At 46.6% G+C, this 14625-nt stretch overlaps 1 protein-coding gene across 16 annotated transcripts in view; it reads left to right on the plus strand.

Moving 5' to 3' along the window:
- Positions 1-1046: 1046 nt before the first annotated feature.
- Add1 (adducin 1) overlaps positions 1047-14625 on the plus strand; it is a 44522-nt gene continuing 30943 nt past the window's right edge. For 4 of the 16 annotated variants that reach the window (XM_033758935.1, XM_033758936.1, XM_019210288.2 and 1 more), the window contains exon 1: positions 1047-1119. The gene's annotated coding sequence lies outside the window, so the exon portion shown is untranslated. Of the gene's footprint in view, positions 1120-3224; positions 3245-7630; positions 7722-14625 lie in introns of those variants that run through there. The other 12 variants (XM_010641746.2, XM_010641749.2, XM_019210289.2 and 9 more) reach the window with 6 other exon arrangements.

Raw genomic sequence — 14625 nt, forward strand, 5'->3', positions numbered from 1 at the left:
CGGTGGAGATCTGTGTGAGAGAAGCAAATGGTCAGGGCAGAGCACTTTGCTGGCCACGCGGCGCTGGCTGGAACCTGTCCCTGCATGGTCTGTCGGCAGCTGTCTTCGCAGTGGGGACTTGTGCAGCAGACCCAGGGAGCTGTGGGCCTGGAGAGTGAGTGCTGTACCCTCATGTGGGACTGGTGTGTGTGTTATTAAATTGATTTTTTTTAAAATGGAAAAGTGAGTTTATTTCCAGTTTGTCCAAATTGGGAGGGCAGTTACAATGCTTCCCAGTTTTTTGAAGCCTAACAACAAACATTAAGTTATTAGTTTTGTAAATATATAACCATTAAATTATAGTAGCCACAGATAATTTTTCTTGAGCATTGTGTGAGACATTGCTGTCCTCATTTTGTAGATGAGGAAATTGTAAGGCAGGTTAAGTAATTTGCTCAAAAGTACATAGCCAGGAGCTGGGGATTTAGCTCAGGGATGCCGCTGCCTGTCTCTGAAGCCCAAAATCCTGAGTTTGATCCCCCCCCAAAAAAAGTACATAGTATTGTGGGATGTACATTTATTAACAAATAGCTGGGCGTGGTGATGCACTCCTATAATACCAGCAGTACTGGGAGACTGAGGCAGGAAGGTCATAAGTTCGAAAACGGCCTGGACAATTTAGCAACTTGGTGAGACCCTGTGTCAAAATAAAACAAAAGAAACAGGGAGGGGGATGTAGCTCAGTATGAAGTCTTAGGATTCATTCCTTAGTACGAATTTTGCTTTTTGTGGCAGATGTACAGAGAAAGTGGATTAATGGTCTTGGAGGTGGGCTGTGCAGAGGGGATGGGAGAGAGGAAAGAGGATTCCAGAAGTGAGGCTGTGATGATGTTGCTTAGCTCCCCACACTGCGGGTGACTCTTACGGTGTTGGCACCTTCAGCAAAGCTGTGAGCGTAGTGCTGGCCCAGAGCTGCTTCCTGAGGAGGGCAGCCATTGCGGCTTGGTTGTACAGCAGCAGGGTGCAGTGTTGGGAGGTGAGCTCCACTCTGCCAGCCTGAGTCAGCTGGTGGGGTCCTCAGACTGCTGTTGGTCTTCTGTGAGGTGGCAGTGAGAGTGGTCAGCTATCTGGAATTGTGAGGTGGGTGAGTGCCTGTGGCGCGGAGGATTGCTGCCACACATCTCCCAGGCTGTAGGGGAGCCCGGCAGGGGAGGGAGGCTGAAAGAAGAGAGCCCTGCTCTGCTGCTCCTTGCTTAGCATCAGAGCTGTGTGCAGCGGGTTGGCAGCGGCAAGTGCAGCACTGCAGGTTCCTGTGGGTAAGGCTGCTTTCACTCTCAGCGGACAGTCCTACTCCCAGGCGATGCCACTATTCAGACTGCGGTGTCGCCTTGGGCAGGAGTGCCCAGAAGGTGCCTGTGGGGGTAGGTCCCTCATGACTGTCTGTTTCAGAAGGGTGAGTTGGGTGCTGTCTGTCCCCACCTGTCTTTGGAGATCCTGACAGCAGGCTTGTGGGGCCTCGCTGGCAGAGGTGCCCAGCATGCTGCTCTCTGCACGGGACATTTGGTTGTTCCTTTGTCTTGTAAAGTGGAAAATTTCTTCAGGGAAACGTGATGATGAGGGCATGAACTTTCTGTCTCTAGCTTCTCAGTGGAAACAGCATTTAGGAGATAGTTCCCTGAACATGTTGAAAAGCCAGAAAGCTGTAGTGTACAAGCACTTCACTGGGTAGAGGGTTGAGGAGAGCAAGGGTGGAGACCCTGGAAGCTGGAGGAAGCTGGAAGCTGAGGCAGCTGCAGGGACAGGGCCAGCTGGTGAGCTGGGAGTGTCTCCTGTTAGAGCCACAGCCGTCTTTGTCATTTCTATTTTATAAACATCAGGCTAGTGGGTCTTTTCTAAAAATTAGTAAACAGTAATTAGAAAATAAAGTTTATTTTTTCCATTTTGATTTCTTATGCACTGAGTGAAGTGGGATGAAAATTGCAGATTTTGTTGATGACAGCTGTAGATTGTGGCCAGTATCTTTTCATAAACCAGTTATTTATATATTATTTCAGGGCATGTGTGCACTCTCTCACTTTCTTGAGACGGGGTATTGCTGTGTAGTTCAGGCTGGCCTTGAACTCATTATGTAGCCCAGAATTGCCTTCATCCCACTGTGATCCTCCTGCCTTAACCTCTTGAGTGCTGGGATCACAGGTGTGATTTTTTTTTTCTTTCTTTCTGTTTTTGGTACTGGGGATCGAATGCAGGACCTAGTGTTTGCCAGGCAGGTGGGAGCGCCACTGAGCTAAACTTCTGTGTCCCCCACCCATTTTTTTTGTGACAGGGTTTTGCTTTGTAGTTCAGGTTGGCCTTGAATTTACTATGTACATGTAGCCAAGACTGAACTCAAGACTTGTGGAGATCATTCTGCATCAGCCTCTTGAGTTCTGAGATTACAGGTGTGTGCCATGACCCCTGGTGACTTTACACATTCCTGAAAGATAATTTTTTGTGGGGGAGTATGGAAATTACACTGAAGCTGGGTGTGGAGGTGTACATCTGTTATCTCAGTACTCTAGGAGGCTGAGGCAAGAGGATTGTTAAGTTTGAGCTGGGACTAGGCAGTTTAATTAGTAAGACCGTGTCCTAAAAAGCGGTGAGACGGAGCATGACTGTGGCCCCATTCCCCTACCAAGGAAGATGGCCAGGACTCGGTCAGGACCGGAAGTTCCTCTTCTGAAGATGTGCAGCCTTTGAAGGTCGTAGTAATAGCAGTGATTAGTACCATTCAGAGTTTCCTGGGCACTGGACTGCACACCTGGCATAAAGGAGCTCAGCCCCACACCATCCTGTGTTGGGTGTTGAGCTGAGCGCCCTGTCACTGAGCTGCATCCCAGCTCTTTTTGGTTTATTTTATTTTTGGGAGAATTTCTGGCCTCAAACATGCCATTCTCCTGCCTCTGATGTATGCGTAGTAGGGATTACAGGTGCATTGTTCCTGACTAGCTCATTTAATCATTTTTTTAAAATTGAGTTTATTGGTACATTTTAGCTATTCAGGACAATTACATTCATTATGGGGATCTTGTACCTTTACATGACAGGTCTTGGTTCTTCTCAATTTTTCCCCCTTGTCCATGCCCCCCCCATTTACAAACACTTTATTTCCATTTTTTTGTACTTTTTTCTTTTTAATCTTAAACCAGGCAAGTAGATAATGGTATCATTTTGACCTTTCAGACAAGAAATGGAGGCCTGCAGAGAAGCAGACGTGTGCCTGAGGGTATGCAGTTTATGTGGGAGCTGGGGTCTGAACTCTGGGTGTGAGTCCCACACATGATTCACAGTCCATGTGGTAAGAGCAGTGGAATTTTGATGGCCATGCAAGGCAGGCTTTCTGTGTCAGCAGTATCAAACAGATTTTGGAAACAAAAACAGGCAAGGGTGCACTGAAGTTCACTGGAGTGTGTTCCGTTCAGCAGATGGTTGGCTTATCTTCAGCTGCCTCACCCAGGGTTGTTTTCAAAGCCACACCCAAGTCTGTTTCTAGAATATCAGTTTAGAGTTTGAGTTAAAGTGAGAAATCTCACTGAATATTAGTGCTGTGTGGGTTGATTCAGACAACACAATAATTCACTTAAAATATAAAACAGCAAAACAAGATGGACTTACAGTGGGGTGTTATTTGTTATTTTTAATTAGTGCATTTTAACTGTTAGTTGGTTTAATGTTCTTGAGTTTCTTTCTTTTTTTGTGTGTGTGTGTAGTACTGGGGACTCAGAACCTTGTGCTTGCGAGACAGGTGCGGCACCACTGAGCTAAATCCCCAGCCCTGCGTTTTTAAAAAATGGTCTTTTGAGACAGGGTCTCACTGTGTAGCCCAGACTGTACCTGAACTAATGGTAGGTAATCCTCCTGCCTCAGCCTTCCGAGTGCTGGGATTACAGATGTATGTGAGCCACCATGCCTGGCCCTGTTCTTGAAGTTTCTGAAATACATTTTTAGCAGGTTGTTTTTATTCTTATCAGATAGAATAATTAATATATATGCTACTTTCAGAGGATCTGCTATGTGTGGGTCATTGTGTTACATATTTTACACTTATTATCTCCTCCCGGCTCTCTCTTCTTCACTCCTTTGGGAATTGAACCTGAGCCTTTATGCATGCCAGCAAGCTCTCTACCATGAGCTATAGTCTGCCTCCAACTTAAAAAAAAAATTATGTTGAGATAGGGTCTTGTTAAATTGTCCAGGCCGTCCTCAAATTTGAGACGCTCCTGCTTCATCCTCCCAAGTACTTGGGATTTATATGAATATACCACCGTGCATGCTTACTTCCTTTAATTGCCCCAACAGTCTTGGAACATGTGCATTTTATCACAAATGAGAAAACTGACACACAGGTGATGAACTTTTCCACAGCTGCCAGCTGTAGATTGTGAAGCAGGGGTGGGCTCCCCTGGTGCACAGGCAGACATGTGTCTGAGGGCCGGGGGAGATGCCCACTCCGGGACTTTGGGAAGGGGCTGATGGCAGGGAGTGAAGGAAGCACGGTCCATCAGAATGAGCCTGGACCAGAGGGCAGTATTCACAGTGATGGAGAGACAGACCCCCGGCAAAGCACACAGCGTATCTGCCAAAGACAGCGCCATCTCTTTCTCGGAACATTTTATTATACTGGTGTCTGTGAAGGAGTAACTTTCTTTTTAAAGGCAGAAAAAGGTTTACAGATGTGAATTTGCAAAATGTTGGAATGTTTGTTCATTGAAAAGCAAAATCATAGATGTACTGGGGTAAAGGGGCCAGTAGCTATATCATTTCTTTCGAACCTACAGGAGTTAATATATCAAGATCTACAGACAGACAAAGGAAACAAATAGCCCCATGAGAAATTCCAGTTGTAAATAAAAATGGAAAGATTTCACCCTCACCTACAACCTGCTAAATGAACCAGACACCTTGTACTAAGGAGGGGATGTTAGTGGTGCTGCTTACTTCTCAGAGGATGTGAACCTGGAAGGAGGCTCCTGCCCTCCAACCCCAGCCCGTTTGGAGGTACCCCCACCAGCAGTTGTCTGTCCAAGGTCACTTGTGCTTGGAGGAGCAGTTGTTTTGGAGACGCTCTGATCCCACATTTCATGCAGTGGCTGCTTTTTGAGCTCTTGCTTTGGGCAAAGCCCATGAGCTAGGATTTTCCAGAGGGGCGTCACTTTATGTATATTTGCTATGTTAGTTGAGGGTACTTTTCATGTCTTTGGCTTTCAAAACCATGCCGAAGCAGGGCAAGGTGGCACACATCTGTAATCCCAGCATTCTGGGAGGCCGAGGCGAGAGAATCTCATTTGGCTGAGCTGGGCAATTTAGTGTCTCAGTGATAACCCTGTCCTAAAATTTTAAAAATATTAAAAAGGTTTGGTGGTGTAGCTCAGTTGAAGGGTTTAGGTTTAGGTTGAATGCCCAGGATCTAAACCAAAACCAAAAAATAAAACCATGCTGTAGTTTTGGCGAGTGTTCTGAACAGTTGTGTGGAAATCCTTGTGTAGTGTGTCCTGCTCCTGGGACCCAAGCAGAGGTGCCTCTGCAGTAAGCGGAGAATCTTACCCAGGACATAGCTGAATGCAGGATCTGGCATCCCTGGGAGGAGGCCGGCCAGGGGCCAGCATGGCAGACCTTAAGACAGCATAGAGCACCCAGGGAAGGATGCACTGTTAGCTCACTTCAGAGGCACTTTAGATGCAGCTTAAAACCTGAGTGTTGCTTAGCTTAGCTCTGCACTTGGTGGAAAGGATACACTGCTGCTCCTTTGACCTGCATGCTGGCCCGCTCTGTGTGGTACAGTCGGCCACCAGGGATTTGCACAGCGTGACTTTCCTGCTCCTGCTCTCCGCATTGCTTTCTCCCCTAAATCAGAAATATCTGACTTCTACAATTTAGATCTGCAGCCTCATAATTTTAGTTTCTAGTTTTAAAAGCACCTGTGTACATACAGATGAAAACTTTTCTTTCTGGCCATTTTGTTTTCTTTCTCCCTCCCTTTTTGTTGGGATTGTGCTTTTAACATTTAAAAAACAATTTTTTTTTAATGAAAGGGTGATACTGAAATTGTAGAATTTCACTCAATCCCAAGTTGGTACTTAAAAAAATTGGACATATATTTGAGAGTTACTGACTTTAACTTAAGTAAATTAAAACAATTTTAGGGAATTTTAACCAACATTCCTGTTCTTTGGACCCAGTTTGCTGAGTATTTTTTAGTGCTAAATGTTTTATTCTATTATGGGTATTCTAAAAGTGGTAGTTTTATTAATCAGAGCAGTCAGTTACCTAGGGCTTTCTGTTTAGTTACTGTGTTAGAAGTGGGCCCTATTTCCCCAGTACCCACTTAACGTGAGGGACTTTGTGTCTTTCTTTGAGAATTGGAGCAGACTTATGTGCCCTTCCCCGGTCCAGGGAAGGAGTTGCAGGCCCAGTGGCCATGGCCATGGCCATGCCAGCTAGTGAGTTGAGCTGCCTTACTTTTTATTTACTTATTTATTTTAGGTTTTTTGAGACAGGGTCTCTCTATGTAGTTGAGACTGACCTGGAACTCATTATTAAGCCCAGGCTGGTCTTGAACTCACAGTGATCCTGCCTCTGCCTCCCGAGTGCTGGTATTACATGTGTGCGCCACCATGCCTGGCCTGGAGCTGCCTTACCATACAGTGACGCTCAGCCCTCAGCAACCTGACAGTTTCGCCCTCCTGCTGGAGCCACTCCTACCAGATGTCAGGCGGAGGTTTGAACTGGCTGGCTCTGGGCCCCCTTCCATTATGACTCATGACTGAGCTGTGGTGGGACCTGAAGCTGTCCGTTCACACTGACCAGCTGATGTCAGTGATCACACAGTGGGCACAGATCTGTGAGGACTGCCCACAATAGCCTAGCAGACAGCGTGTTTTTATCTAGCCAACAGGGAAGGGCTTACAGAGAGGAGAGCCTGGCAGACACACTGCTTAGCAGATGTCACTCTTCTGTGTTTGGCTCTTCCATGGCTGCAGTGTAGTTTTGAAAACTTACCAGCCATTGTCTTAGTTACATTTCTCATTGTGGAGACAACACCCAAAGTTAGGAAGGTTTATTTGGCTCACAGTTTGTAGAGGTTTCAGTCCATAGATGGTTGGCTCCAAGGAAGGGTGGCCTGGCAGAGAGGCATCACAGAGGAGAAACAGTTCATGGTGGGCAGAAGGCAGCAGACAGCAAGCAACAAATGACAAGCAGTGACCCTCTTTCTGTCTCTTATAGCCAATCCACACTACTGGGTACTCACACCTGGGGTGGGACAACCTTAATCCTAGCATCATACCCTGAATCAATCCCAGCATCATATCCTCAACCTCAGCACTATGTAGCTCAGGCTGGTCTCGAACTCACAGAGATCCTCCTGCCTCAGCCTCCAGAGTGCTGGGATTACAGTTGTGCAGGCTCCCTTTTTTCGTTCCTTTCCTTTGGGAGTTAATGTGTAGTCTACAGTCTAAGCAGCTAGAGGCAGATACAGCTGCTTTTGTTTTGCATATCAGTTTTGGGAATTGACGTCATTCTTAGAAATTTAAAACCCAGCCAAGGCAGAGACACAAAACCCTGCTTGATACACAGACCGTCCATTTGCAGTCTGGCGTTTCTTCAGGAGTAGAGAACTGAAATTTGGAGTTGATTTAATTTATGGCTGTTTCTGTCCACCATCTCTTGAGTCATATGTCATTGTGATTGCGTGAAGCAAAGAGGTGGGTTTTCTTACAGCCAGCTCCTCTGGATCCAAACTGAGGTTGAGATTAGCATTGCCAGTCTAAAATGCTAGACCTGGAAATGTGTTTGTCCTTTATGTTTTGTGTTTTGGGGACAGGATCTGGCTATCTAGTCTGGGCCAGCCTTGAATTCGCTATGTAGGTCAGGCCAGCCTCGAACTCATACTCTTTCTGCCTCAGCCTCCCCAGTGCTGGGATTATTGGTATACGCCACCACGTGCAGTGTATTGGTCCTTTAATGTGTATTGAGGGCCTGTTCTGTGTTCGCTCTGTGAGGACAGTAGTGAGTGAGACAGATGAGCCTTTGTCCTAGTGCAAGTTGCTGTCAGGTGGGGGAAGACAGTGAACTTCTCTGGGTCGGGCCTTACTCCGAGTGTTTCATGTGCATTAACTGTACGCGGTAACCATACGAGATAGTACTGTGAACAGCCTCCCAGTGCACATGTGGAAACTGACTGAGGAAGTTAAGAATGCTTCCTAGGGTCTCAGGGCCAGTCAGAGGCTAAGCCTGGAGTGTGGCTGTAGATGTTCTGGCTCTGGAGTTTGCTCTGATAGTGGTGATCAGTGCTTTGGACGGAAAGGAAACAGAAAGCCCTATGGTGACTTGGGAGAACTGAGTGTGGGCCGCTCCAGGGGTCTGGTCAGGGAGGCTGAGGTCAGAACTCGGAGGTGAAATTTGACCCGCAACCAGCAATAAGTATGCGGGGTCAGAGAGGAGAGCTGGTCTAAAGGCTTGAGGGCACAGCAGTGCTAGAAGGCCATGCCCCGGCCAGTCTAAGAAGGTCCCTGCAGGCTGTGGGCGACATCTCAGATTTTATTCTCTGGCTATAGAAACCAATTGTGGGAATTGGCAGAGGTAGAACTGGACAGGTTTTTGTGGGGGATGATTAGAAGAGTAGGAGTGAGGAGAGAAGCCTGGGAAAGATGTGCAGCTCTTTTTTTGACCTGGTTAGGTGTGAGAGAGAGGACTTTAACACTCACACAGGCGCTGCTTGGCGTTTGGACTTAGGGAAGCATTAGGGCGGAGGTGCATGTAGTTCAGAGATTCTCAATTCCGAAGTGCATGTAACTACTGGGGTGCCCAGGCCCCCTGCCTCTGGGCTGGGTCCAGGTCTTTTGTGTCTGAAATGCTCCAGGGCACCGGTACAGGCCTGAGAAGTGGAAACCACAGGTGTGAGTGATCCTGGAGCTACTGGTGGCCTGGGGGTGGGGTTAGGAGAGGACTACTGCTGTGGCACCCCAACACCTAGAGGTGGGCAGAAGGAGGGTGACAGCGAGCAAGGCAGGAGGGACGGGGACCGGGTGAGGTAAGCGTGGAGGAGGAATTGCAAGTGGCTTCACCTGGGCCAGCGTGTGCATCCATTCTTACCCCCTTCTCCTTTGTACCAAGGACCCAGGCTTGATTCTAGTCCTGCCTTGGGCATTAGTTTTCTGTGTAGAATGAAACAGGAGGCTCAAGTCTTTGCTTAAGTTCTCTTTGCTTGTTTATCACAGCATGCACAAAGTGCCTCAGTGCTTAGGAAGCAGGTGGTAACTAGACTGCTCCCTCTCTCTCTCAGACTACCAGTTAAAAGCCAGTTGTTTCCTGGTCTCAGGTAGCTGCCCCTGCCTGGAGCACAGTTTTAGAGGTGGTCACCTGGTCTGAGGTCTTCGCTCACCTCAGCCTGTGTGCCCTTCCTCAGCTGTTGCCTTCTCTGGGCCTTCCTCTGTCCTTCCTCCTTCACTCCACTCACCTCCCCACCTCCCTGGCCTGCTTTTCCCTCCTACGCTACTTCACCTCTGACCTGCGGTGTGGTTTACTTACTTACTGGTCAGCTTCTGGCCTGGCCCCTCTGCTGGAAGAGGTGCTCCCTGAAGGCAGTGATGTTCCTTTTGCTCAGTGGTAGACCCAGTGTCTGGATGCTGAACAGTGCCTGGCTGTGGATATCTGATGACAGGAGTGAATGTTGCCTCTCCGAAATGGCAGTACCAGGTGCAGTGGGGCAAGCCCAGCTGTGTGGGAGCCTGAGGAAAGAGAATCACAAGTTCCAGCCCAGGCTGGGCAACTTAATACAACCCTGGCTCAGAATAAAATAAAAAGGATTGGAAATGTACCTCAGTGTAAAGGCTCTGGGTTTAGTTAATGCCCAGTACTGAAAAAGAGGGAGAAGGTGGAGGAGGGGAAGGAGGGTGGCAGTTCCAGCCTGGTTTTACTTTCTTTGTGTCTGAAAAGTTAACGCGGGTTCTGTCTGTTCCTCTGTGGCCTTACTGAAGGTTTCCCCCTCTGCCTGGTCATGTCATGTTTGTTTCAGTGGCACCATTTTGGTGAATTAAAAGCTGAAAAAAAAAGTGTACTTTGAATCATAATTGACCTTGGCCTAAATTCAGTTTTGGCATTGTTTTCTTTTTTAAGTTAATTTTCATGATTTTTTTTCCTCTCAAATATCACTTAGAATTGTTTCCTTTTTATTTCTGATGAGGAACCCAGCCCCACCTTTTTGGGGAGTACCAGGGATCAAACTCAGGACCTTGCACTTAAGAGGGTGTGGTGCCACGGAGCTCGCCAGGTTCAGGCCTTTTTTGTACTCAGGGCCTTGTGCGTGCTAGTACTTGCTCTGCCATTGAGCCACACCTCAGCTCTGGGTCATTTATAATGAGCAGGAATTTGGTAGCACTCGGTTCCAGAGGCCATGAAGTCAAAGACCGAGGCGTTGGCACTGGTGCTGGCCTCCTTTCATCATCCCTGATGGACGGTTATAGAGGGAAGATAGAGAAGAGGGTCGGAACTCACCCTTTGATAGCCGCCTCTCTGGTGACAACTGTCCATTCACAAGCGGGAGTCCTCCTGGCCCAGCGACCTTCTGCTGGGCCCGCCTCCCAGCACTGTTGAATTGGGGTGAAGCTTTCAGCTCAGGCTTCTCAGGTGATGCAGTCTGCTGCTGAGATCACTGAGACTGTTACAATGTGAGTTAGCAAGGCTATGAGGCCTGTATGTCTGGCCGTTAATCTTCACTCACAGATTTTTATTCAGCACTTAACTATGCACTATGAAGTGTGCAACCCTGGTCTCTTGGTGCCGGGCAGGGAGGTGGGCTTTGCTGTCCTCCTAGCTGGCTACTTCGAGGCCAGCTGTGATGAGTGTCCTCTCCTGGTGCCAGCTTTGCCTTCCATTCCCTACACCAGAAGGGCAGGCCCCACACGGCCCTCTTTCCTCCTGCACGGGTGCTGAGCGCTAGTGCTTTGGGTGGGATGAAAATGACACCTGTGCCGTGGGGCCGGGACAGTGAGAGCAGCGTCCACGTTAGCCAGCCAGTGCTGACCACAGAGATGGTCACAGCATGGCCCATGTGAACAGAAGCATTTTGTAGCAGAGGCCCTGAGGGTCCAGGTGAGCCCAGTGCATTTACAGTGTACTCTCTGCCTCAGAGGAGTCTCCTAAGTCTCCTCAGACCTGGATTTATCATGTGCCAGATGAAGGTGAGGCAGCCCCGCTAAACAACTATCTGAGTAGGTACTTAAGTCCTTGTAGACGTAAACAAATGTTTGATGTCATCGTGCTGCTGGGAATACAAGGCAGAGTGAACCCTAACTCATTTTATACCTTAGGTGATGGGTTATTATGTTAACCACATTTTAACTTTTTTGACTGAAGAAACTATGATTTTTCATATTTCTTGGTAAATATTTGCAGTACATAACGGTTACATTCCTTGTGTGGAGTTGGTGCATGTACAGAACACATCCCAATTCTTTTCTCATTCCTTTCCCCCTTCTCTCTCCATCTCTTGATACCCTTACTGTTTGAAGATGTTTCCCTACTTCTATCTTTTATTTTGGTTTTTATTTATATTTTGGGTTTCTCATATAAGAGAAACAATATGGTACTTAAGCTTCTGTGCCTAATTTATTTCACTTAACATTATGGTATCAAGGCGCATCTTGTGTTTTAAAACTTGTTTTTATAAATAAAGCTTTAAACTGAGTGTACATGCATGTATGTGTGAATAATGAAGTTGTGTTGGTCATCTCTCCTCCATCCACCCAAACCCCTTTTAGCTCTCACCATTTAAAGTTTCTTGTGTATTCTTCCTTATTTCTTTATTCAGATACAGGTAAATGTGTATATTTTTCTTTCTTTCTTTCTTTTTTTTTTTTTTTGTGGTACAGGGGATTGAACTCAGGTCCTTGCACTTACAAGGCAGGCCACCGAACCGAACCGCTGAGCTAAATCCCCGGCCCAGGATATTTTTCTTATTTCTCACCTTTCTTCCCCCAAAGATTCTACATATACATCAACATTCTCTGTGGGGTTTTTTTTTTTTGGCTGGGAATCAAACTTGGGGCCTTGTGGTTTCCATGCAGGCTCTGTGCTGCTGAGCTGCTTTCTTTTTTCTCTTGACAGTATAACAAGGCCATCTAAAAAATGTCTATGCTCATGATTACTTTCTAGCATACTTTTTTCTCCTTTGTGGTACTGGAAATTGAACCAAGGATCTTTGCACCGAGCTACGAGCTACGTCTGCAGCAAGCCCCTCCCTGCTTGGTGTTTTGGGAGAAGGTCTCACTGTAATCAAAGCTGGCCTCAGACTTCCAGTCTCCTGCTGTAGCTCCCAGGTTCTGGGATTATAGGTGTGCACCATTATGATAAGATAGTAGAATGACTTTTGAAACCTTCACTAGCCAGCCTCATTATTTTTCAGGAGCATTTGGTGGACTCTTCATAAAGTGTGTGTGTGTGTGTGTGTGTGTGTGTGTGTGTATATATATATATATATATATATATTTGTTTTGTTTTTGTAAGGGGGATTTAACTTGGCTTTTGCACTGAGCTGCATCTCCAGCCCATATTTTTTTTTTAAATTTTGAAATAGGGTCTTGCTTAGGTCGCTTAAGTTGTCCAGGCTGGGCATGAACTGTGGTCCTCCTCACAAATTCTTGCCTTAGCTTCCCAGAGTGCTGGCATCATAAGTGTGTACCACTATTCCTGGCTACTACCTTTGGGATTTTAAGTGCTTCCTGCCTAGCTCTAAAAAGGAAACCTGGACCCTGGTGTAGTGCTGCACACCTGTAATCTCAGGTGCTTAGAAGCAGGAGGCATGGATGGAAAGTTCCAGCCTTGGGTGAATTAACAAGAATCTGACTTGTAGTTCTTTTCTTTTCTTTTTTTTTTCCCCTTTGGTACCAGGGATGGAACTCAGGTCCTTGTGCTTTTGAGGCAGGTGGTGGCACCGCTGAGCTAAATTCCCGGCCTAAGAACCTGATTTGAAATTGGGGGAAAAAAAAAAGAGAAAAAGATGAGTGTGGGGTGTAGCTCAGAGGTAGAGCACTTGCTTGTCATGTGTGAGGTCCTGGGTTTGATCCCCAGCACTCTCAGAAAGGAATAAAGGAAACCTGGCACAGTCTTCATAAACTTCAGAGTTCATAAAGTGGCTCAGGTTTCAGCCTGTGTGTGCGTGGCATACAAATATGTGTCCTAACACACTGGCTCTTGTGTTCTCATCCTTAACCCTAGCCGATCGTTACTTCAAAGCTTCCTTTTATCGTTTGCCTTCCTCAGGAACTAATTACTCCATAGCTGCAACCATTCAGTTACTGACCACTAAATTCTGAAAAAAGAAAACTGCCTGTACTTTGTGGTATTTTAATCTTCCTTACCTGTAATCCTGCCAGACTTCCTCACTTACACCCTCCCCTCAAAATTAAAAAAGCAAACAAACAAAAAACCCAAATCAGACCACTGCACAGCAACCCGCTTTCACGGCATGCAGTTTGGGGAAAGTTTGGAGGCTGGTGTGTGGGTCAGTGGGCTCAGGTTCCGTCCCTGGAGTGGATGGAGGTGGGGAGTAGAGGATATGGGCTGATACTTGTTCATGGGGTGCGTGAAGGTACTGGATGTTACTTGAAATAGGACTTTTTTTTGTATGAAAACAAATTTTGTGAAAATTAGTAATGTAAAATGAATTTTGTGCTCCTTTAATGTTCATTTCTTAACATACTTTCCTCATTATTGACCATATCTGGTATCTTTTTTGCTCAGCACAAAATGATTGGACATAATAGATATTCAGTAAATACTGCACATATCTTGTTGAAGCTGCCATGGAATCAGGTTAGAAATTGAATTCCTGTATGATGAGTAAAGGGACTGATTAGGAATTTAGCAATTAAAGATGAACCATAGTATAGTGCATTCGAATATCATTTCAAGTGAATGGTTGGAGTTGGAAAGCCTATAAAATAAGTAGCCATATAACGGACTGTGTTGGTCAGCTTTCTCATCTCTGGGACACAGTACGCAACCAAGACCCACAGCTTAAAGAACTTTATTTTGGCTCACGGTTTCAGAGGATTCAATCCGTGCTTGGCTGGCCCCAAGGCGGGAACATCATGGTGGAAGGCCACAGCAGAGCAAGGCTACTTAGTTCTTGGCAGCTAGGAAGCAGAGCAGGAGAATAGCCAGAGCAGAAGGGCCAGGGACCAGGTAGAGATCCCAAAGCTGCACCTCCGTGCCACCTTACACTCCCAGAAGTGTGCTCTAGCAATCCCCTGGGCAGTTCCCAAAGCCATTCAAGTTCACATTCCACTTGGATGGCCTCACAGACTTCTAGATTTGAGCCATCTTGCATCTCTTCAGGTTATTCACAAACTGGGGCACATTGAAGTTTCTGGTGGTACCTACTCCTTGTTCTCTGTACCAGAAAGGTAACATTAGTGAGGAGCACAAAAGCAGCTTCTCTCCTACCAATTTGTTTAGGTAACCCTTTGTAGGCTAACCACCAACACCCAAAGCTGAGGGTGTATTCATGAGGCCCTGGGTTCCATCCTTAGTGCCCAAAAAGGAAAGAAGAGAAAAAGGAAGAAATCAGATGTTCTTCAGAAACGATCCATATGGGATAGGTCCTAA

The sequence above is a fragment of the Fukomys damarensis genome, unplaced genomic scaffold (assembly GCF_012274545.1).
Source record: "Fukomys damarensis isolate Sample0158 unplaced genomic scaffold, DMR_v1.0_HiC HiC_scaffold_35, whole genome shotgun sequence".
NCBI classification, from domain to species: Eukaryota; Metazoa; Chordata; class Mammalia; order Rodentia; family Bathyergidae; genus Fukomys; species Fukomys damarensis.